This window comes from Euprymna scolopes, chromosome 8, assembly GCF_053919585.1.
Source record: "Euprymna scolopes isolate OS-2025 chromosome 8, ASM5391958v1, whole genome shotgun sequence".
In the NCBI taxonomy this organism is placed as follows: domain Eukaryota; kingdom Metazoa; phylum Mollusca; class Cephalopoda; order Sepiida; family Sepiolidae; genus Euprymna; species Euprymna scolopes.
In genome coordinates this window covers 11800040-11824137 of record NC_136489.1, presented here as the reverse complement: position 1 = coordinate 11824137, position 24098 = coordinate 11800040, and the positions used below count along the sequence as shown (strand labels likewise).

Here is a 24098-nt window from a genome sequence, read left to right as displayed (position 1 = left end):
GGAAAATTGGAAATGTAACTTTAGAACATTAATGCAACACAAATACAGCAGGAACATAATTAACTAGTTATTATTTAGTAGCATAGCCTTTCTGCAATTTGACAGCCTGCAAATTTTGGGGCATTCTCTTGAACTAGTCTGCAGTCTGATGAAAGGACATCCCACTTCTCTTTAATTTTTGTCCAAAGTTCTTCCAGATTTGTAATTATATCATTGCGTAGATGTTGCTTGATGTAATGCTTTACATTTTCGATAGGATTGAGGTCTGGGGATTGTGTGGACCAACTAAACACAGAATATCCTGCTCTTCAAGGAACCTCTTTACATTGCTAGTTGTGTGAATGGGAGCATTATCCTGAATGAAGATGGGATTATTGTCCAAGTTCTGGCCAAAGTACGGTAGAAAATGCTCAGTCAATACATTATTGTACTTGGTCGAATTAATTCGACCTTGCAAGCAATCTATAGGCCTTGGACCATTGGCATTAATAACGCCCCACACCAAAACTGAACCTTCATAACCTTGCAGCGTTGAAACTATGCACATAGGATAAAATTCTTCTCCTACCATCACTGAACTTGTTTTTGTCACTAAAAATCACTTTCGATCAATATGAAGTCATGACTTTCATTGCATCTGCGGAAGTCCAGGCAGTCCTTTCTGTTCTTTACCAAAATCATTGGCTTGCGTCTAGGAACACAGCCTCGCAAATTAAATCCCTTTAATCTGTTCTTAACTGCATAGAGAGAGGACTTTTTAACAAGATTACACTAATGTTGGATTTGGGAAGCCATTTCAAATCTGTTGCTGAGGCTGCGGATCTTGATAACATTGTCTTCCCTGTAAGAAATAACTCTTGGACGACCACATTTAGGGGCATTACGAACACTGCCGGTGTTTTTGGTGCTTTTGCACAGTCATTCGTATCGTTTTCTCAATCTGTGGCCGATTTCTCGATTGGATAAACGAGAAAGGTGGAGATTAATGTGCTCCTGACGATCATTTTCAGAGACTCGAAGTTTATGGATTAAATGTTACATTGTATAACCTAGGAACAACAACAATTATGATTAGAAATGCTAAAAAGTGGATATTTTACAATTAGAGATGCTAAAACGTGGATATCGTAAGCTAGTTTTAAGCTCATTCGTTATTGCAGTTTCTTTTGCCTTCTCAATTTACAGCTAATTTTTTTAAATTGATGTGAACACTAGGATACTTCAATTAAAAATCAAATATGAACAGGTAAAATTATGGAGGAATAAAAGGCGAATCAAATCAGGTACATGTTTTTTAAACAGTTATATCCATTTAAGCTAAAATTTGCGGTTTTTGAAAAAATTACAAGTGTGGACTTCTTTTTGGTGGCACTGTCTATATCTCTCTCTCATACTCTCCCTTTCACTATTTATATATGTACTATTATATAAAACGAACCTTGTGTGTGTGTGTGTCTTGGAGTGTGAGTTCATTTCCTATAGACTCTGTAATGGCTAGGCTCATTTTTATGAAATATCATACGACTGTACTTTATGTCTCTGGCAGTGTTCTTAAATAGGTTTTGTATTGGAATATTCTCAATAAGTATTGATAATTGATTATCGAAAAAGTCTGATAAAAGAAGGAACAGACGATTTTGATTATACAATCTAACATCACAAGTGTATTTGAGAAGTTTTTTTTACCGCACAAGCATAAAGGCCTTTCATAGAAAATCAACAAAAGATTCTTTGATATGACAGGGGCCCGTTCGAAATAAATGTTTCTGTTTAGAGCACAATTGAACCATGATATTTAAAGGTTATTGATTTTTCTGATGCCCGATTCCGATTAATTGCTCCAAGACTAGTTGTTATACAAGTTAATCACAAAACATGCATGTTAAAATATTCCTCATCTTTGGATTATGTTTGAAAATATGCAAGGTTTTCTTCCGTCTTGACAGACTATGGATACCCAGAATAAGGGTGCCTGCGCATGAAATTTTTGTGGCAAGAGTTGCACAATCTTCAACCACACCCCTCCTGATTCGATATTTGTTGAATACCAGTGGCAAGTGGAGGTTCAGAACGACGGAAAACAATGCCGAGATAAGCAGAAAGTACATACATCGCCTAGACTTCCCAAACGGTCACCCATCTGGTACTAGCCAGGCTCAACATTGCTTAAATTCGGTAATCTGATGGGAACCGGTGTGTCAACGTGATTATGCCGTACGTTTGGAAATATAATTTGCAATTAAATCACCAAACTGTCTTACATTTTCACTCTCTCTTGCTGTGTGTTGTTTGATCACAGCAAACAAAAATAGTATTTAACTGATTGTTCGAGAGAAAAGCAAATAGGAAACGAATGAAAGATCAGAAGGAGTCAAATTTTTAAAATTATTTTTTATATGTAACTCGCTTTGCAAGATCACCATTTTTATGTAAACAATTTAACCTGAACTCAATAGGTGACCAAACGTGTCAATTTATTTCTACTATTTCATAATTTTAGCGACATAAGTGTGGTTTTTACATTAGAGTACAGTCCAAACTTAATCTAACAGGATAGTATTCAATAATTTTGTTAAATCCAGCATTCTATAGGTTTTTTATTTATTCCATATTTGGTGTTAACAAGTATGTACTTAATGTACTATGTTAACTTTGAAGAATAATAGGTTTATTTTGTTTTATTTTATTAATGGGTCACCGTTTATCAAGGCCTAGCAGCTACTCAAAGATAAGAGTTAAGTAAATTGCCAGTTGGAAGATAATCACGACTATGATAGGATCAAAATCAATACTTAGAAAAGATTACTTAAAAGTACTTCAAAGACAACGACTCAATAAGTATTTGTTTATAATAGACTTGAAGACGAGTATGTTGTAGCCAGTTGGAAAGCAGCCTTGCTGTATTTTATGGCACAAATTGGATGTTTTAGAAAAGCATTAACATAACAATAGAGAGAAGCTATCAACGTCTCTTCTGTGCGAAATCATTTGTATATAAATAAAATCATGTAACCACTTTTTCCTTTTAGTTTTTTCATTTTGTTTCAGAAGGATCTTTCTATGAGATAAATAGATATTCAAATAGTCCATCAAATTTCTCTTATATATTATATGTTATATCTCATAGGATTAGCGAATCTCTTGACAAAGGCTTCTTCTCTAGTGCAATTGGTCTTGACATATCAAAGGCCTTCGATAAGGGCCTACTTCACAAGGTTTCCAGCCACTGTATAACTGGAAATGTTTTCTCTATAATTAAATCATTTCTCTCTGATAGGCTCATAAGAGTAGTGGTTGATGGGCAGAAATCAGAGCCCCATCAATATTAATGTTGAAGTCCCTCAGGGGTCCATCCTAGGCCCAACTCTATTCCTGATATACATCAATGATCTCTCTAAACACATACTTAAATCATTCGTTGACATCTATACTGATGACACGACCATCTATGGCAACACATCAAAGGCCGTAAATGACAAAGTTCTCTCTGATTCTCTCTCCTCCGATCTTGAGCGCGTGCTACAGTGGGGGAGGATGTGGCTGGTTACTTTTAATGCATCTAAAACCAAGCTGCTGTCTTTACATCATCAACACTCTGATCTCCATCTGGCATCAATTGAAATGGATGGTTCTCGTCTAGTGGAAGCTCTGTGTTTTGATAAGCTTCTAAACTTGACCTTTACTCGTGACCTGAAATGGAACACGTACATCAAGTCAGTTGCCAAGGTCGCTGGAAAGATGGTGGGATGCTTCTACCGCTCCAGAAGATATCTCACTACTGATGCAATTCTCTATCTATATAAAAGCCAAGTACGTCCAAGGATGGAGTACAGTTGCCACATCTGGGCAAGAGCTGCTAAAAACAGCCTATCCTGCCTTGACAGAGTACAAAATAGGCTTTGTGGTCTAGTGAGTGATGCCCTTTTCTCTTCTCACCAACCTCTCTCTTCCATAGGAGAGACGTTGCGAGCCTGTCTCTGTTTTATCGTTATTTCCATGGCATGGCGTCTAAGCTCCATTCTCTGGTCCGCCCTCGCCAATCTTTCACGAAAAACACCCGTCTAGCTGAAACCACTGTCAAAAATTTCCCCCACTCCTTATCTGTGCCAAAATCAAAACGTAGATTCCATGAGCAAAGCTTCTTTCTTAGAAATGCACACCTGTGGAACTCTGTTCCAGTTGCCTGTTTCCCACCTGACTACAATCTGGATATCTTCAAGTCCAATGTAAACAAATTCCTGATGAAGAGGCCCCTTAAGTAAGGCACTTTATCAAATCTCCAATACTAATGTACCGTATACGCAATAACCCTTATCCGTGATCTGCGTTGATAAGTGGTAACTACCTTGTAAAAAAATATATAAATAAAAAAATAAACTTCATAATGATAGAATTATTTGTTTAGGTCTAATTCTTTTGCATTATAAAATAAAACTGCATAACGAACTTCATAAAAACAGAGATAGTAGTCTATCTTTTTGCAAGTTTATGTTGATCCATTAGACTTTTTGATATTGTATTTTTTAAAGATTTGCAACCTGTAGCTAAAGAATTTAATATATTCCATACGCATACGGGATAAAATTTACAGTGGCTATACGTGTGTAAAAATTAAACATTTCATTTATTAATAGGTTGTCTGCGACAGACTATAAAGAGAGTAGACAAAGCAAGTGAGTAGTTCTATCCAAACCTTCACAGGGACAAACAGTTAAAGCGAATTATTGGCGACAAAAGCAGAACTTTCATGGTGGAGGAAATATTCAAGGTCCAAAAAGTATTAAACTTTTCATTTACTTTACACATCAGAGACGGAATTTAAATTGGATAGGGTTAAGATGTAAGCAACTAATGTCTCGTACATTATCGAGGGCCTGTCATGATTTTATCTTCTGCGATGTTGGCTGCCGAAGATATTCCAAGATGTTAATCAGACAGGAGTCTCATTTGGAAGGTTTTTTTGTATTGATATAATCGAAAAATCTCGGTCCTCTTTATTTTTTGTTTTTGATGTATCCCATTAATCTTCGCTTTATTCTTTTATGTTTTCCCTTTAATTTATTTTTTGCTGACTCGGCTCATCTTGCCAAAGTAATGATAAAAGTTTTGTTTTGTAGAAACATTTTAAGACTGCCAAGAATAAGACATGATTGGTTAAAAATACGTCGGCAAATGAACTAAGTAAGTAATTGACTAAGGAAACAAGTGTACTATTAAGTCAGAACTTCTGTTAATATTCCACTAAGAAAAAGAATTCGTCTGGGTGGTATTTATGTTAGGAAAATTTTACTCGAAATATTTATGAACTATTTTTTATAGGAAAATTACATCTGAACCAGTTTGTGTTAGGGAAATTACATCAGAACTACTTTTTCCTAGGGAAATTATATTTGGACTATTGTGTTCTTATGATAATTACATCTAAACAATTTTTTCTTGGGGGCAATTACATCGGAATTGTTTTTTCACTGCTTGATTATATTTGAACTAGTTTTTCCCTGGTAAATTATATCTGATCCTTTTTTTCTTTGGGGAATTACATCGGAACGATTTTTTCTTAGTGAAATTACTCCAAACTATTTTCACAGAAAAATACACCTGAACTAGTTTTCATAGCAAAACTAGATCTGGACTATTTTCTTTATGGAAATTAGATCTAGACTATTTTTTAATGAAAATTACATCTGGACTATATTTTTATGGAAATTGCGCCTTGACTATTTTATTTTTATGGAAATTACGTCTGGACTATTTCTTTTAGGGAAATTACATCTGAACTATTTTTTAAAGTGAAATTATTTTTGGATTATTCTTCTTATGGAAATCATATCTGGACTATTTTTTAGGGAAATTACACCTGCACTATTTTTCCTCAAGAAATGATAAACGTACAGTAGACAAATAAAAATAAGTCGTGTACTGGACCATCATGAATTAAACATTCATGTTGATGCATTCAGTGGCTATGCATATGCCTATGCAGATAAAATGGGAGCATACAGACAACAGTAAATGAATGTATACATTCAGGACGTACAGAAAATAGTTAAACTAGTCTAGGGTTGGGCTTGCATTAGGAAGTGATTCCTATACAACAGCTGGCAGAATGAACTAAGGTAGGAAAGAAATAAAAATAGAGTGTATTTATATTTGTTACTAAGAAATATATTAGACAAAATGAAACCGTTGAGTCAACCGTCTAGATTGGGTTAGATTGGTGGGTTTAAAGGTAGTTAGATTTTAAAAATAAAATAACTATTAAAGAATAAACTCTGCTGTCTATACCATCTCTATCTCTCAGCTACATGTTAAACATTATTGCTAACTGTGTCGGTATTCCATTTCGATTAGCATACATTATCCCAATTTTTTAAACACTTGTGTCAATAGAAATGAAGATATATTATTGGAATTAATTTTTAAATGTAAAAACACTAACGTGTGTGTCTAGAAACAAACCAATTTAAATAAAAAAAATTGAAATCAACCAATTGGTTTTTGGAGAGAGCATATTGCTGGAAATTTATCAAAAATTATTTCAGCATCTGAGGAACTGGAATTATGTTTAAAGTTTGGATTGCCATTATGATGTTTTTTTTTACAATTAATTAATACAAGCTATGTCAACCTAAAATAGACACTGGTTTTGCCGTAAAAACCATTAATGAATCTGATGGGACATGCAGTCGTTGAGTCTGGCCAACACCAGATTGGTGGTTATTTGAGAATACTGCATACTTTATGTAAAAGGACTTCAAAATTTTTCTGCAAGAACTGCAAAAACATAATGTTATCATCTCCCCTGACTGAGATATATATGCGACTGCGCACCATTTGTGGATTTGGTATTCCCTAGATACTTCCTCTTTTGAACAAAGCCAGTTCAATCTGCTTAAAGTGAATAATTTTTTTAATCTGGAGTAAATTACACGTCAGTAAATTTCACTGAAGAAGAGGAATCCGATCCAAGACGAATTAAAGAAGCACTCTTTATTGCCTTTTTGAATAAGACATTTATGGCATCTGAGAAGTTCAAAGCGTGCATTTCACAGATTTGCCGAAGCTGTCATTGATATTGTAAGGAACCATGAGATGGAGTGAATGTTTGTGTGAGGCTTTCTTCAAAACAGGATAATCTGACTTTAGGAGAGCTATTAGTGTGAGCTCAAGTGTTGACGAAAGACAATGCTAAAGTAGGGAAATAAGTTATGACTGCAATGGAGCCAGTTCGAATTATGCAGTCACCTGTGGGCATGAGCTTATAACTGCTACAAATGCCGTTGCTCTAATCATTTTGCAAGAGACTAAACATAGAAGAAGAAGAAGATAATCTGACAATGTTGTTTTTGCTGCAACAAGACTAGTCATCTCCTTTGAGGTTTTTCAGAAAACAATGTGGTATATTTTTATGAAGGCAGAATCGTACATGTCACGTTCTCATCAAGAAAGTAGCTATATATTAATACCATAGCACCTTTAACGTACGTACATGTGCCACGGTTTCTAGATAATACATTATTCGATCGGGAGATCCTATTTATTAGAAAGGATAATAGAAAACGATAACATACAACGAAGATTAGATTAGTATATAGATAGGCTAATTTAATGTTTGTAGTATGTTATCACTTTTTATTCCCTTTTGATAAATAAAATCTCCCAATCACCAAAGATGTAATGAAAAAATGTTAAAAACAAAAATTATATCATTTTGGGGCTGTACGTGAAACTAAAATATACCTTCTTGGTCTTCTGGCTAGGATCCAAGAGTAGTACCTGTTCTGTCTAAAGATGGTATAATGATATTGTATAGTTTTCGTTCGCACCAGGCGTCCAGAAAATGGAAATATGTCATAGACTTTTATAAAGATATTGGAGAGAAACCGTAATAACCAAAAATATTCTGACACTACATTAACCAGATTACTTCGATAAATACTTTTACAGTTTTATTAAAGCAGCTACAGTAATATCGCGGGATCTCTATTCATGTTAAACATCCACAGTATATACAGCAACAATATATTGCATGTCAAAGATGCTGCTGTGGAATTCCCACCGGTCTCACTAGTATAAAATAAAAGTCTTTATACATATATACCTGCATTTATACATGCTAGAAGTTTTATTCTCTACATAGTTGGTGTTTCTCTTAGGCTACGGCAGGCAGTTTAGAATATTGTGATTTGCTTGAAAGGTTTATTCCAGTTTTGTTTTATTTATGTAGATTTAATCAAGATTTTTTTCCCCCATTTTGTTTTATGATGTGTTATCTTTATGTTACAGACTACGATTGGTTTTACATCGGAAAAGAGCAGTTATGTTTTTTGTAGATGTCTAAAAACTGAAATTGATTTTATATTATTCAGGGTGAGGCAGTGGGATAGGGTAGTGGTTGTGTAACCAACGTAACTATCTGTTTCAAGGTATTTATAAGATTCACACTCTCCCAAGGCTATTTAAATTTAAATTATATGGTTTAGCAGGCATTATTTTTTACTATAAGGTTTTAGGTCCTAGATTTTTCATGTGAATTAATGAGTCTAATTTATTGCTATTGTCATGTATCTGTGTATGATATTTTTTATTGCATTTTCTTCTAATTTAAAGTTTGGTTGCATTTGATTGCAGTAGAATATGTTAAAAGATTTCAGGATGAAATGCTGAATGATATTATTTTTGGTGATAGTTTTAAAGTTCTAAAGCATCGATTTTATTTGTCCATTCACGAAAGGAAATCCATTATTGGTAATGATCTGTTTTATATCGTTTAGTTCGAGGGGTAATGTTTTTAATGGAGAAGATTTGTTTTGTGCTATTTAGTAGGTTTTTGACAATGACTATCTTGTTACAGAGAGGGCATGTGCTCTTGTAATCTAAAAGGCAAAAATTTACGCAACTTGCTTCCTTTGTAATTGGACGTGTTGAATATATTGTTATAGGGATGTCAACAGGGAATAGAATTTTGTTAGTAGCGTTTAGTTCTACAGTGATTTTGAGTATAGAATTATTTTGGAAATGTTCTTGATGTTTTTGCATTTGCTTATTATCATCGGCTAGAATAGGTATATCATCAACATACCGTACATAAATAGAGGGCTTACTATAAAATATTTTGTCTTCAGTTTACCCATAAAGAATTCGCTAAAGCTCGTCCCAAGAACCGATATTATTGAAACTTCATAAATTCAGGTTTAAATGAAACTTCATAAATTCAGGTTTAAATGTTGCATTTGAAGTCAGAACTGCAGGCTAATATTAACTTTTTAAGTATTTTTAATTGATTTCAAGAGGAAAGGAAAGACGAGTTATTATATATATTGTTGGGGATTATATGTATAGTTTTGTTGAGGATATTTTTGAATAATTTTCCAATGTCGAGAGAGGCAATTAATTTATTGTCAGGCTGCTTTGTTTATAGGATTTGTAATAGTTCTTGTGTTGATTTAACACTATATTTACGAGGTAAATATGGACTGATAAGTTTATTTAGGGCTTTGTAAGGAATAGAATAGAGTGGTGACTTGTTATATAATAGTTCAGAAGGGAGAGTTAGGTTTATGCATTATAATTGTTAGAGTCCCTACTAATGCTGAGATGTTGATAATTTCCGATTTATCTGCAGTGATGAGTTATTTGTGATCCATAGAATTGCTGATGTTTTTAATTTTAATCGTTAATAATAGTTTATGGTTTTGTGTGATATTCAGATCTATTGAGTACTAAAATATGTTTGTTTTATTAGCGTTTTTTATCATGTGGTTACGGAGATCATTAAAAGGTTGTGAGTTAATATTGCATTTGATTTTTGTTATCATGCCTGTTTTTTTTTTATAGTTTCAGCTTTTAGTCGATCATGAAAACTGTGTGCAGTAATTTTATTTTTTGCTTCTAATTTAGTTATCTTTCCGTATAGCAATTCTATTTCGGCTTTTTTTGGTTTGGTGGTCGAACGGATTGAATAGGTGGTAATTTGGTCCAAGGTTTAGAAATTCTTTTGGAGGCTTTATAAGATTGTGGTTCGATAAGTTTATGTAATGTTGTGCGTGGTTGGATATTAGGATGACTCCTTTGTGTGTATATATATATATATATATATATATATATATATTCAAAATATATATGTGTGTGCTTCCACCACGTCACACGAATATAACGTTTTTTTTATTTCAAAATCATATTTATTGAATACTACGAAAATGTGGGTTGTTATATATTATATATTATATACTATAAATATAGAAATGATTATATAGAATATGAGTTTTTCGATTTGGTTTCAAGCTATTATGAAACGCTGCATGTCAAAGTAAAATTTCGCATAAAAAAGGATGTGATTAATGTCCATTGTGTCTACTTTTCAAATCCACAAATAAATTTATTTATATTCTTAGATTTTTATTAAATTAAATATTGATTTCTTTGATGTCTGAACAAATATTTGATAAATTCCAGCAGTTATTGCTTTTAGTAAAAGCCAGATTTATGACAAGCTAAATTGAAACTTCTAAATTCTTCATCTGGATGAACAAAAAATTATTTATTTTTAAATTTTAACTCTCAATGCTCAGATAAATAGATTCGTAAATATCTTCTCTTTATCTTTTTAATTTTCCTTCATCTCACAAGAGAGTTGGGTGCAACTTAATCTTTTGTGGTACTTGTAAGCATTAGGTGCAAAGAAGTAACGTATACTTTTCCAAGGTCATTTTTCTCATTTCTTATCATGTTTTTCTCAGCCCTACTCTGTGAACTGAATCTGTGTCTTTACAAGTTCGCTTATCCATTCTTCCAACGTGGCCATACCTTCAAAGTTTTTTCTCTACGGCTATCTATATATATAAAAGCAAAAATGTATGTATGTATGTATGTGTGTGTGTTCGCTAAAAACTTTCGACACACAGAATAAAAATTCACAAATTCGGTATCATATTGAAGCCCCATCCATCGCCCGAAAAATATCGAACAATTGGCCAAAAACGTTAATTTTTTCACCCCGAAATCGACAATTTTCGACAAGGGGGGGGGGGGGTCAACAAAAACAGTCGTCTCGTGACGACAACCGGTTCTACGCATGCGTCAGATGACGTCATGACCCGATTTACTTTAAATAGTTGAAGAACTGACTGAGTTTCATGTATGTCGTATTAGCTCAGTTGGTTAGCGCGTTGGTTCGTTATCTAAACGTTTTGGGTCCGAATTTTGGTGTGAGATGCCTTTTTTTTTTTCGATTTTTTAAATTTAAATATTGAACCAGTGTTATTCAAGCCAGTTTTCACGTAACGTTCGTTTTTCTGTTTTTTTTTACTTCGCTTATCCAACCCCGACCACACATCCAAAAACACCCGGGTACCGACCGATTTTTTAAATTTTAATATCGAAACAGGTTTATTTGAGCCATTTTCACGTGTTTTTCTTTTTAAAACCTCCGTTTATCTGTTTTCTTTTTTGTTTTTGTTTTTCAGATTTTTACATTTAACATCGTTCGTTTGCCTTACGTTAGTTTTTTTGTGTTTTTTTCGATGTTTTGATTACCCCCCCCGCTTAAGTTTTTACGTTCGTTTTTATGTTTTCTTTTTTTACTTCTTTACTGAATAGCTATTGCTTATGTTGTTGTAACGCTCGCACAAAATCTTAACTCTACGACTTCTGTGCGGGCACCTGTCAATTTTGTTCTTACTTAAATAAATTCAAACATCTTTCAGTAACGCATTCTGGCTGGCCGAACGGTTCATGTTTTTTTCACATTCGGGTTCGATCCTACCAACTTACCAAAACTTTTTACCCCCCCCCCCCGGTTTCTTTTTTATTTAAGAGCATACACACCTCGAAACACCCGGTCAACGCCGGGTACCCTCGCTAGTGTATATATATAAAAGGCAAAATTTTGTATGTCCAGCAAAAGCTTTTGGGGGGGGGTCTCAAGAGGGTTACTATTTTTTTTCAACTTTTTATATACTCTCTAGATCATAATATCTACGATTTGCGAAGGGACGTCGTGTCTGCATTTATTTTGATCGAATTTTATAAAATTCACGCTATTCCTTCCTCTCAGCTGTTTGTTGGTCTTTTTCGTATAAATAAAGTGAAAGTCACATATGCCAAGGCGTCAGCGGCCTTTTGTGCCGAGATGTCTTGAAAGCAATTAGCTTTGATCAGTCTGGGGATTACCCTTCATATCAGACAATTGCTATTCATTTGAGAGCTCCCTCTTTTTCGGGGGAGCTTGGTTTCCCCAACATCGTGGAGAAACAAATAAATGAAACGGTGGAAAACTGAACTGGCCTTCAGCCAACGTTCGTTTCTGCACCTGCTAGCAAGTTAACTTTTTGATTGACATCACTAAATTTGATCGCTTTTCACTTCCTATGGCTTCGTAGCGTAGAGGTAAAAGTTCACGTTTTCTTTCACTTTCTTTTCCGCCTTCGCATCGCGAGTTCGAGTCTCCCTCTCTACTAACACGTTTTTTTTCTTTTACAAACACCCGGGCAACGCTGAGTACGCCAGCAAGTCAACACTAAATCTGCATTTAACACTTTCATTACATTCTCATATAATTTATTTCCATGCATCAATCATTACTGGCCATTACTTCCATATAGCGATAGACTCTTCCCTTGGTCAACTCTACTAGTTAGCAATGGAAGAAGTTCTATGAACTTACTCCATCCACTTTTAATTCTTGAAATTATATTGCACCTATTTATGTACGCTATCACCATGATAACAAAGCTTCTCAATAACCTCAATAGTTTCGCCATAAAAATATATTTTGTCAACATCAAATTGTTCATTCATTTCTATTGTTTTACACTTCTTGAATATAAACACGTTATCTTCTCTCAGTCTCCGAATAATTCCACTGGATTTTTGTGTTTAAATACGTTGGTATTATGAAAATCCAACACATCTGACAGAACTCATGTGTGCCAAAAAGACACCATCAAATTGACTGAACACGATTCTGACAAACACCATCGAATTGAATGAATACGCTCCCAAGCAACATTGTCAAATTGATAGAACACGCTCCTGAGTATGAACGCAGCAACACACAACTAGAGCAATCCTCAACTGACATCAAATGAACTATTAACCTGTTTTCTATAGCCATCAGATGAGACCGCTCGTCACCGTAGGCAGAACCAATGTAGTCCATTGGCAGACTCCCAATTTACTTCCGAAAGATCTCAGGTTCGCTCCTCGCTGCTGGTTTGTATTAATTATTATAATTATTTTTAATTATAATTCAGACTACACGCCCCCATGATCATTAAATATCATTTCACATTACATAATCCTGTGCTCAGATAAGCAGATTGTGTTCTCTCTGTGGTCTGTGCATCGGCACCGGTTCAACTTAATTACTCTCTGGCTCAGCACTGACATCCTCATCATTTACATGGACCACACACCTTAAGTCTAAAATATGTCGTGGCATTCCATCGACACTCAAGTTGTTAGGAGATTGCACTCCCGTAATCACCTTTTGCCCCCATTGAATGGTGCATCATGCAGTACGAGGTTTCACCTAAACCTATTCTCGTATTTGGATTCTGGCTGGTCCTTGCTCATCATTTTCTAGGGACATATCTCTTGGGTGCCTCCATTCATAATTAAAAATTGATCTGTGTGGCACTGGGTCCTCTTCTCTGTCCGAACTTAGGGGCCATGTTGTACAAGAATGTGGCTTCTTCAGGTAATATACTTCCTCTCTCAGCTATTGCTTTCACTGCCTGATGATGCCACTCTACTATTCCAGTTCCCCAGGTTTATAGGCTGCCCAGTAATAACTTTCACTTTTTAGCATAAGATGGAAGATTTTTGAGTGAAAAGCAGTGCCATTATCTCTTCCCTTACTGGACCTCATTCAAGCATCACTTTTTCTAATTCGGCTGCAATTAATTTTCTAATTCCGCATGTAACTCCGTTCATATCACCAGGCTACTTGTTTAATCATTTAATCATTGACAAGTATGTTCCTCCACAATAGTGGGTTAAATAGTCTGGCGAAAGAACTGACCCATTAAATTATCACCCTATTAGCCTCCTCCCACTTTTTGCTAAAATATTTGAGACCTTAATTAACCATGCTCTAGTCCAGCACCTTACAGATGCTAAACTTCTGACCGACCAACAATATGGATTTAGACAAGCCCGTTCCACGGCAGACATCCTCACTGTAATCTCTGAACGCATATACCATTCACTGGACAAAGCGGGAGAGGGCAGAGCGGTAGCTCTAGATATATCTAAGGCTTTTGACAGGGTATGGCATGAGGGTCTCCTCAGGAAGATTAGATCTTACGGTATCACTGGTAGAATACTTAACATAATTAAATCCTTCTTAGATAAGAGAAAAATCCAGGTTGTCCTCGACGGTCGTACATCTAAACAATATGATATAAATGCGGGAGTGCCCCAGGGATCTATCCTTGGACCTCTGCTGTTCCTAATATTCATAAATGACCTCCCCAACAAAATTGCCTCTGAGATGGGTATATATGCTGATGACACCACACTCTATAGCGGGCATGACAGGAAAACAAATGAACATACATCTAAAGTAATGGCAGAAACACTAGAGGAAGACCTCCAATCTGTAGTGGAATGGGGACAAAAATGGATGGTCACGTTCAATGCCGCCAAGACAAAACTGGTTTCATTCAATAATTACAAGAAACCTTCTCTACCACCTATAGCAATGGCCAACGACTCTTTATCTGAGAGTACGTCTCTCAAGCTCTTTGGCCTAACGTCCACAGGAAACATGAGTTGGAACAATTACATCGAGGGCATTGCCAGGGCCGCTGCGAGGAAGGTGGGCTCTCTCTACCGTGCTAGAAAACTTCTAACACCCGAAAGTATCCTGTACCTCTATAAGGCCACTATTCGCCCATGTATGGAGTATTGCTGTCATATTTGGGCTGGTGCATCGGCTACTAGTCTCTCGCTCCTTGACAGGGTTCAAAAGAGAGTCGCAAATCTGATAGGCCCTAAACTGGCATCTAAGCTTCAGCCTCTGTCCCATCGTCGAAACGTTGCATCCCTCTGCCTGTTCTACAAGTACTTTAATGGTGAATGCTCTGAAGAACTGCAGACATTTGTGCCCCCACGACGTGAACACCCTCGACAGACCCAACAAGCTGCAAAATCCCACCCCCACACTGTAGAGATCCCTAGATGTAAAAGATCTTTCTACTCCAGTAGTTTCTTCCCCAGAACTGCTAGACTTTGGAATTCCATTCCAGGTCACTGCTTCCCCAACTGTACTGACATGCAGAAGTTCAAGTGCAACGTGAACCAACATCTCGCTGCCCTAATCCCTACATAGTACCCCAGTAGATGTTTCCCCTGATAGTAGCCCCCTACACCAAAGTGGCAATGTGCCTTGTTTGGGGTGAAAATGTAATAAAAAAAATTAAAAAAAAAAAAAAATGTCAATAACCAATCTTGTCCAATTCTTTGAACCCCCAGGATTATGTATATTTGGAGCAGGATCGACACTGAACACATTTCTTCCTGTTTCATATGTGGATCAACTTTCTGCACCAAATATAATGTTCTTTCCACTCCCATCTGGTGCATTCCATGCAACTCTTCCAGATCACCAATTCATAGAGAGCATATTTGGGGTCTCTTCTTTCACTGTTTTTTTTTTTATCTGTGTTAGCACATCTAGGGCATTAATTTAATGGGTCAGTACTTTCGCCAGAGTTCTTGTAAACTGGTACCACTGAAGCAGTTTTCCAGCAGTTAGGAAAACAAGATTCTTTAAGTCATTTTTGAAAAAAACTGGAGCACCCTCAGCGGAGCATTTTATTAATAGTACAACCGAGATGTAATCAGGGCCACATGCTTTTGAGGTCTCTAGGTTTTTTATGATATCATGTACTTAAGAAAGGATGATTTTCAGATCATCTAGTGTGGAAAATCATAGAGGGAGTGGTTTGTTGGGTTCAACGTAGAGTTTGAGGCAAACTTATGGGCAAGCATGTTAGCTTTTTTGGTTACCGTGTAAACAACCTCATGATTGTTGGATAGTGAGGAAATTGTTTATTTCCCATTATTTACTCTTGTAGCTTTTTCAGAAAATACGAGTTCCTAATTTCTGCACTTTAATGCGTTTCCTGGTGGTTTCAGTATATTCGCTCTTAGCAGTCGCTACTTCTTACAATTACTTCTAGCTTCTTTATAATTTTATCTGGTTGTACAGGACTTATGCTGGATAAATCTGCAGTATGCATGTTGCCTCTGAGCAATGGCAGCTGTGCAAATAGAAGTAAACCATTGGGGACAGTGGAGTTTGCTATAGAACTTCCCCGTGAGAACATGTCCTTCAATTGCTGCTTTGAACCATTGAGTGGTCTCATTTGCACATGTTCCGCAAAAATACAAAAGATAGGGCGTCTCTGATAAGATCTCAAATGATATCCCAGTCAGCCTTATGGTATTAACTTGTCGTTTTGAGCAACTTCAACTTGGGGTCGAGAGTTTAGAGTAATGTCTATCATTATCACAACATGATCAGCATTCCCGAGTGGGCAATGAGCATTTGTTACACAATCCTCTGGAACTTTTGTCAAAAATAAATCCAGAAGTGAGGCTTGCTAGTTCTGACAATCTAGGAGACGGGTTGGGAATGTTACTGTCTGTGTCAAAGAATGGAATATAGAAAAGTCATGGATGATGCTAGCAACTGTGTCAGTATAGTTAGAAAAGCTAAGCCAATTACTGTGGTGGGCGTTAAAGTCACCAAATACATGGATTTGGGCGCTAGCGTCAAGGGAGATTGCTACATCTATGCTGTCAGAGACATGATTGATTAGAGTACAGTTCTGGGTCGATGGGGAGCGATAAAAATATAGGTAGCTAACACTAAGTTGTAAAGTTAGTTTGAAGCACATGAAGGCCTTGTAACCTGATTCTGGATGAGTGTAAATACTTTCACTTAGTGCTAAGATATCCGGAAAGTTTGCTGGAAGAAATGATTCTACTTCATCTAAGTTAGTTCTAAGTCCTTGGATATTTGTAAATGCAAGCTTCAAGGGAGGAGGTGAATTGTTGTTCGACTGTGTGTCTGGTTTGAACGTTATTTTCAATTGAGCTGTCATTTCATTTTATTTCGTAGTTTCAGATTTAAGGTAAGAGGCTAGACAAAACGGATGTGCATAGCCACTATCATGCAGCATGAGTAGCCCATCAGCCGACTCTTCATTCACAGGAATGTGGCCTCAGGAATGCTCACCAGAGATGATTGCAGGATCTATTTCCATGTGCATTATGGCACTAAAAATATCCCGATATTATGCATCTGATGATAGAGCAGCCATTCTAAGCGCTACCAAACAATTAAGCCTCTTGTATTGTCAGTCGAAAACAGCAGCCAGTAACTGTCAAAGCTGTCAGATAGAAGTGACCCAGTCCAATCATGTTAGCATACATGGTAAACAAGCACCCCAAGATGCCCAGTTATAGGGAAGGGAATGAGGCAGATGTGGAGGACAGCACTCATTGCCCTAATCAAGAAACAAGGCTAAGCATTGGGCGTCTCTAATGAGTCCCTGTTACCACACCTATGCTCCTGGCTAATAAACAAAGAAGTAGTATGGAAGCTAGACAATAGGCAAATCCTGAAGTAGGTTTGACAACCAGTTATTTAATCGAGTCACCAGGTTGTCGTCCAGGACTGAGGAGACCTCCCTCCCCCATTTAGTGTCAAGATATATGAGGTCAGTGGCACAGGTTTACATATTGGTATTTGCTTTCTCCTATATGGATTACCTGACCAGATCTATAGATCCATCAATATCGAGAGGGTTAGCCTGCGCCTGGTTTCAAAGCCAGGTATTGCTATGCCCCTGCATGGGTATTTAGGATTAATAAAGTTAGTATAAAAGAGAATTAGTATCTGCTTTGAAGTTACACTTCTCAGGATAGGATTAAGATTGGGAGATTTGGTTACATTTGAATGGAGGTATGTATGGGTATGGGGTGTATATTTAAGGTTCATATCTACTAGCGTTCAGCTAAGATTAAATATCGTTTGTGGATTAATAAATAAACTGGACAAATTATAGTACAAAGAGCTAGGGTACGATTCGAAATGTGTTTTAGGTGTTAGTTTTTATGTAAAGATAATCACCAGTACTTTCACCCATCTAAGGGAAAGAAAGATATCGTTGTTACTTAATATAGATTACTTTATATCTGAGTACAAACTGTGGTTAATAAGTATCTATTTTATACATAAGCTCGCGCTAATAGGTTAAGGTAATGCATGCCTTAGCAATAGAAAGCTATATATGTTTAGTATTTATCGATTTTTAAAAGGCAGCCTACTAAAGTTAAGGACCGGAAGCTAAAACCCTCTCCCAAGTAGGTGCAAAGTATGTTATCACAGCTTGGGAAGAAGAGCAATTGGTTATTTGTCCAGTTGGAACAAGAGAGATAATATAACTTACAAGAATACAGTATTAATATAAAATTAGGATATACAAAGATTTGGGGTGGATTTAATATAAGGATATATAATTGTCGGGGGTAGTCACGTCGAGGAGATACAAGTGCTTGTAGTTCGTCAGAGCATTCACCATTAAAGTACTTGTAGAACAGGCAGAGGGATGCAACATTTTGTTGATGGGACAGAGGCTGAAACTTAGATGACAGTTCAGGACCTTTCAGGTTGGCAACTCTCTTTTGAACTCTGTCCAGGAGTGAGAGACAAGTAGCAGATGCACCAGCCCAAATGTGACAACAGTATTCCATACATGGGCAAATGGTGGCCTTATAGAGGTACAGGATACTTTCAGGCATAAGTAGTTTTCTAGCACGGTAGAGAGAGCCCACCTTCTTCGCAGCAGCTTTGGCAATGCTCTCAATGTATCCTTTCCAGTTCATGTTCCCTGTAAATGTTAGGCTGGGGAGTTTATAGAAATTACTTTCAAGTAATGTGTTCTTGGTCATTGCTATTGGTGGTAGTGAAGGTTTCTTGTAATTATTGAAGGAAACAAGCCTAGTCTTGGCAGCATAGAATATGACATCCATTTTTGTCCCCATTCCACTACAGATTGGAGGTCATCCTCTAGTGTTTCTGCCATTTCTTTAGATATGTGTTCATTTGTTTTCCCCTCGTGCCTGTTATAGAGCATGGTGTCATCAGCAAATATACCCATCTCAGAAACAATTTTATAAGGGAGATCATTTATGACTATCAGAATAAATAAAGGTCCAAGGATAGACCCCTGAGGTACTCCTGCATTTATATCATATTGTTTAGATATACGACCGTCGAGGACAACCTGGATTTTTCTCTTACTTTATTGATTTAATTACATTATGCATTCTTCCAGTCATACCATATGATCTAATTTTCCTTATAATCTTTAAATCCGACATCTAGAAAAATCATTTGTGCCAGTTATTTTAATATTATACATCAGTAACCATATACGTACGGCCAATATAGGCCTTACATTGAAACATACACTTAGTCATAGAATGGTAATTTATGATTTCCAAAAAGAGGGAAGCAGTATAAGTAAATAAGAGCAGGAAAACATGTTTTGGTGAATAAGCAATAACTTACGAAAGCAATTAAGTAATTAAAAGTCAGAGGCTTATCACGAAATGATTACGTGTTGTATTCAATTAGGTTTGTATTTGTTTTCATCCTCACGAGTTTTCAGTTGATTAAAGTGGTGGTGCTCTTAGTCTCGAAAAATGCTGTCATTACTGAATCATCCACCACAATTTCTATTATAGAAAGAGGCCCAGTATTGCGCCCTGATTTTGTCGTTGGGATAGCTTGTGGCGTATAAGCTCCTCCTTGCTCGTTTCCCTGAACCTAAGGACAATACCTAGCAATGTGGCCAAACTTTCCAAAATTGTAGTGCGTTACTCTGGCTCTAGGTATCTCTGTGCAATTTCTTTTCAGGTGTGATCCTTGACATCGAAATCACTGAAGGCTTCATCATTATTTCTCAGCGTATTACTTTGTGCACTCGCTGCCAATGTCCCAGTCTCTCAAACTCTTTTGCTGACTAAAAGCCGTGTAGTTGGTATCAGTTTGTTGACGTCCGTACGCTCTACATTAGGTCTCAAGACAAAGGTCGAGCGCATTTCCATGTAGAAAAAGTGGAATAAAACTGGTACATGTTGTAGCTTAGCAACCAATTTTATTTTTTTTATTCACACGACTACATCATCTTTTCCACTAAAAAATGGTATCATATCTTTTCCCAACCTCAGCACCCCAGATTCCATGATCTATTCTCTGCCAAAATAGCTTGTGGGTAAATACGTTTGTATTATGAAAATCCAACGCACATCTGACAGAACACACGTCTGCCAAAGGGACACTATCGAATTGACAACACGATCCTGAGAAACAGTTGAATTAATAGAACACGATCCCAATTTCATATACACCTAATTCTTACAAGTACCACAAAAGATTGAACAGTATCTGACTCTTTTTTACTTAACAGATCAATTTCCTATTTCGCGGGTTTTCTAACACTGATCATATTTTGGTCTTGATAATATTCATTTTTAAACATTTATTTTCCTTCATATATTTTACGTAACAAGTAGGTATTGCATCTTTTCATACTAAATTTTCAGTATACAGTTAATGTTAAAGTATGAGTACATCGGGGTTCTGTGCCGAATCAGTTGCTTTTTATTTGTTTCTTAAGCGCATTGTCCAGGACGTTACAAATGAGTGGTACACAAGAGATGCTGCATACTTAAAATTTAGTATGAAAAGATGCAAGACCTACTTGTTACGTAAAATATATGAAGAAAACTAAGGATTTGTTTATGTGAAAGCTTTTTCCAGATACACAAAAGCACAATACAGGTTGTTCTTCTCTCAATAATTTTTAAGACATAATCCATCAACTATAATCACCTCGATCGAGTGTTTCCACTTTACTCTTAAAACAATTCACAATTGCACTATTGTGATATTACTAGGTTGAGAAGAAAGTTCTTGCAGAATTTTTAATTTTTATTTCAAATGATGTATTTTCTAACAAGTTCTCGTTATAATGTCTTTACTTTATATATCATTTTAAATAGCGTGTTTCTCTTCATCTAACAGTTTAAATTATAATCGTTTTAAAACAATTATGTCTTCTTTTCAGAATGTTGAATACAAGATAAAAAAAATCAAATTCACACAATTTTCTGATTTCAATTCAAGCTAGGCCGAAAAGCTGCTGAAACAGTTCAAGGTATCAACAAAGCGTTTGGTTCAGGAACCATTACTGAATGTACAGCACAATGGAGGTTTAAGAAATTTTCTGGCGGCGATGAGAGTCTTGAAGATGAGGTGTCTAGTAGCTGGCTATTGGATTTTGACAAAAATTAATTAAGAGCCTTAGTCGAAGCAAATCCATGCACACCTGTTCAAGAACTTGCTTTTGAATCAGGCGTAATGCATACGACGATTTCCAACCATTTGAGAGAGATTGGAAAGATAAAAATAACTCGATAAATGGGTACTTTATGAATTGAACAAAAACCAAAAGAAACGCCATTATGAAGTGTCATCTTCCCTTTTTATACGCAACAAGAACAACCCATTTCTCAACCGGGTTGTGACTTGCGATAAGGAGTGGGTTCTTTATGACAACCGGCGATGCTCAGCTCAATAGTTCAATGCTGACAAAGCTCCACAACACTTCTTGAAACCAGAGTTGCACCGAAAGAAGGTCATGTTTGTTTGGTGGTCGGTGACCAGTCTCATCCATTACAGTTTTTTAAATGCAGGAAAACCATTGTGGCAGAAAATTACTGTCAACAAATGAATGAAATGTATAAGAAACTTCGACAACAACACCCAGCATTAGTCAACAGAAAAAGTTCAATTCTCCTCTACAACAATGCCTGACCGCATGTTGGCAAATCGACCCTGCGGAAGTTGAACGAATTGGGCTATGAAACTCCCTCATCCGCCATATTCTCCAGATCTCTCACCAATCGACTACTATTTTTTTAAGCATGTCGACAACTTTCTGTGTGAGAAATGCTTCAAACACCTAAGCAATGTCAAAAAAGCCTTCAGCGACTTCATCGTTACCAATATGCATTACTGGCATAAATACGCTTGTTTTGCGTTGGCAAAAGTGTGTTGATTCTGATAATGCTTATTTCGATCAACAAATTATGTTTGAGACGAGATATGTTCATTTGAATTTAAAAGTTAAAAACTGCAATTACTTTCTTGCCAACCTAATATGAACTGTGTCCCCCAAACTTTGATCCAAAACTCAGAGGAATGTTAGGAAATGATTTACAAAATTATAATATGATAAGCTGTAAGTGATTTTGTAAACAAATATCATGTCATTCGTAATAATGGCTTGATACTTGCACTTTTTGGACCTTTCTCTAGCATTGGACTCCATATTTGTTTTTACGTTATCCTCCCCCCCCCCTTGTATTAAGATATGGGAGTTCTGTTCTTTAGTCATAAGTTCTCAGAGTGAACTCCCTTGTTTGTTGTTGTTGGTTATTGAGTAAGAAAACAAATATCGCGATGATTGAATTTATGGGATAAGTAAACTAATGTTTTTAGTGGAAGGAGGCTGATCAATATCTGCGCCTCAACTAAGTATTTATTTCATTCTTTTCCTTAATTTACCTTTAGAAATATTCAGAGAGTTACTATTTGGCTCATTCATTTGTTTTTTGTAGCAAGAATTTTGAAGACTTGTTCCCATGAAATCATAGAAAGTAATTCGAGACTGAAACACTCAATAAATAAATTACCACGAAAGATCTTTTTCTTTTCATTTTAGTTGCATGATCTTCATTGTCTCCACCTAAATGCATATGTGCAATTTGTTTTATTAGGCCATATCCACTCAGTGGGCATATAATATTTTAACATTTTATATCGTAAATACGAGTGAAGAATGACTCCAGTTTAGCCCTGTGAACCTACTCCATATATATGACTACAAAAATAACTTAAAAAAAAATCCTCGTCCATCAGGCACTCAGTCTAATCTCATCCAAAACTATAATTTATAAAGAATTAGCTAACATAGAACCAATTCTACGCAATGATATTTTGTGACCAGAATAGTTGATTAACAAATAAAACTATACTAGACATTTAGTATTATTATAGGACCAATTCTCTATTGAATAATATATTGTACCAAATATATAGTAGGGCCCCGCCAGGAGGGAGCACTGTCATAAAATACGTTTTAATATTATATTAAAATTAATGTAAACTTCCTATTTATTTTTATACAACCAATTCTCTATTGATTGTTATATTGTACCAAAAATATATTTATTGATTTCAAGAGTAAAAAAAAAAAATGACTTGGGTGCCATCATCTAGCATTGAAACCAAAATTTTAGTCGTTACTTCTTGAGATATTATGAACAATTTACAATTTAACTGGTCTTAACGTATAAATGTATATTTGTGCATGCAAACAAGACTATATTAAGTCGACTTTCACCTGTCAAATAAAGATTTCTTTTTCAATTTTAACTCTTTTAGAAGCTGTTTATTCCGGCTAAGAATACAATCGAATTTGTTCCATAGGCCAAAATTCCCTATATAACCTGTTTCAAGTCTGTAAATCAAAAATAGACAAATAAGTTTGGTAGAGGCCGTTCTCAGACAGACAGACAATGTCACACACATATATATCTAGTTAATGGATTCTCCCATCGATTTCAAAGAATGAGGTTTACACAATTATTAAGTTGTCTGAAATCCACACAGATGATTTGTGGTGAAGGATTGTGTATAACCACTCACACTTTTAGAACAGCTAATCTCAGTCGGTACACTTGAATGCCACGGTCAGACCAGACAGTAGTCCTCGGGTTTTATATGAGAGTTTTCTTTCTCCTATTTGTATATATTCACGAAGATTAAGGGTGCATCTCTCCCAGTGGTTTTAAATGCGCCCTCAGATTCAAACCTCGGAATTTCTACATCCCTGCACAGTATATACAGTGTCTAGAATTCTAAAATGGTAACCCATCTGATACTTGCCAAGCTCTTCGTTGCTTACCTTTATTGATCTAACGGATACCAGTGTGTATGTGTGTTAATGTGT

At 36.0% G+C, this 24098-nt stretch overlaps 1 protein-coding gene and 1 pseudogene across 1 annotated transcript in view; one reads left to right on the top strand and one right to left on the bottom strand.

Moving 5' to 3' along the window:
- LOC145283491 (HEAT repeat-containing protein 4-like) overlaps positions 1-24098 on the top strand; it is a 2203577-nt gene that overhangs the window by 2099767 nt on the left and 79712 nt on the right. The window lies entirely within an intron of this gene.
- LOC145284110 (5S ribosomal RNA) lies at positions 2104-2220 on the bottom strand (annotated as a pseudogene).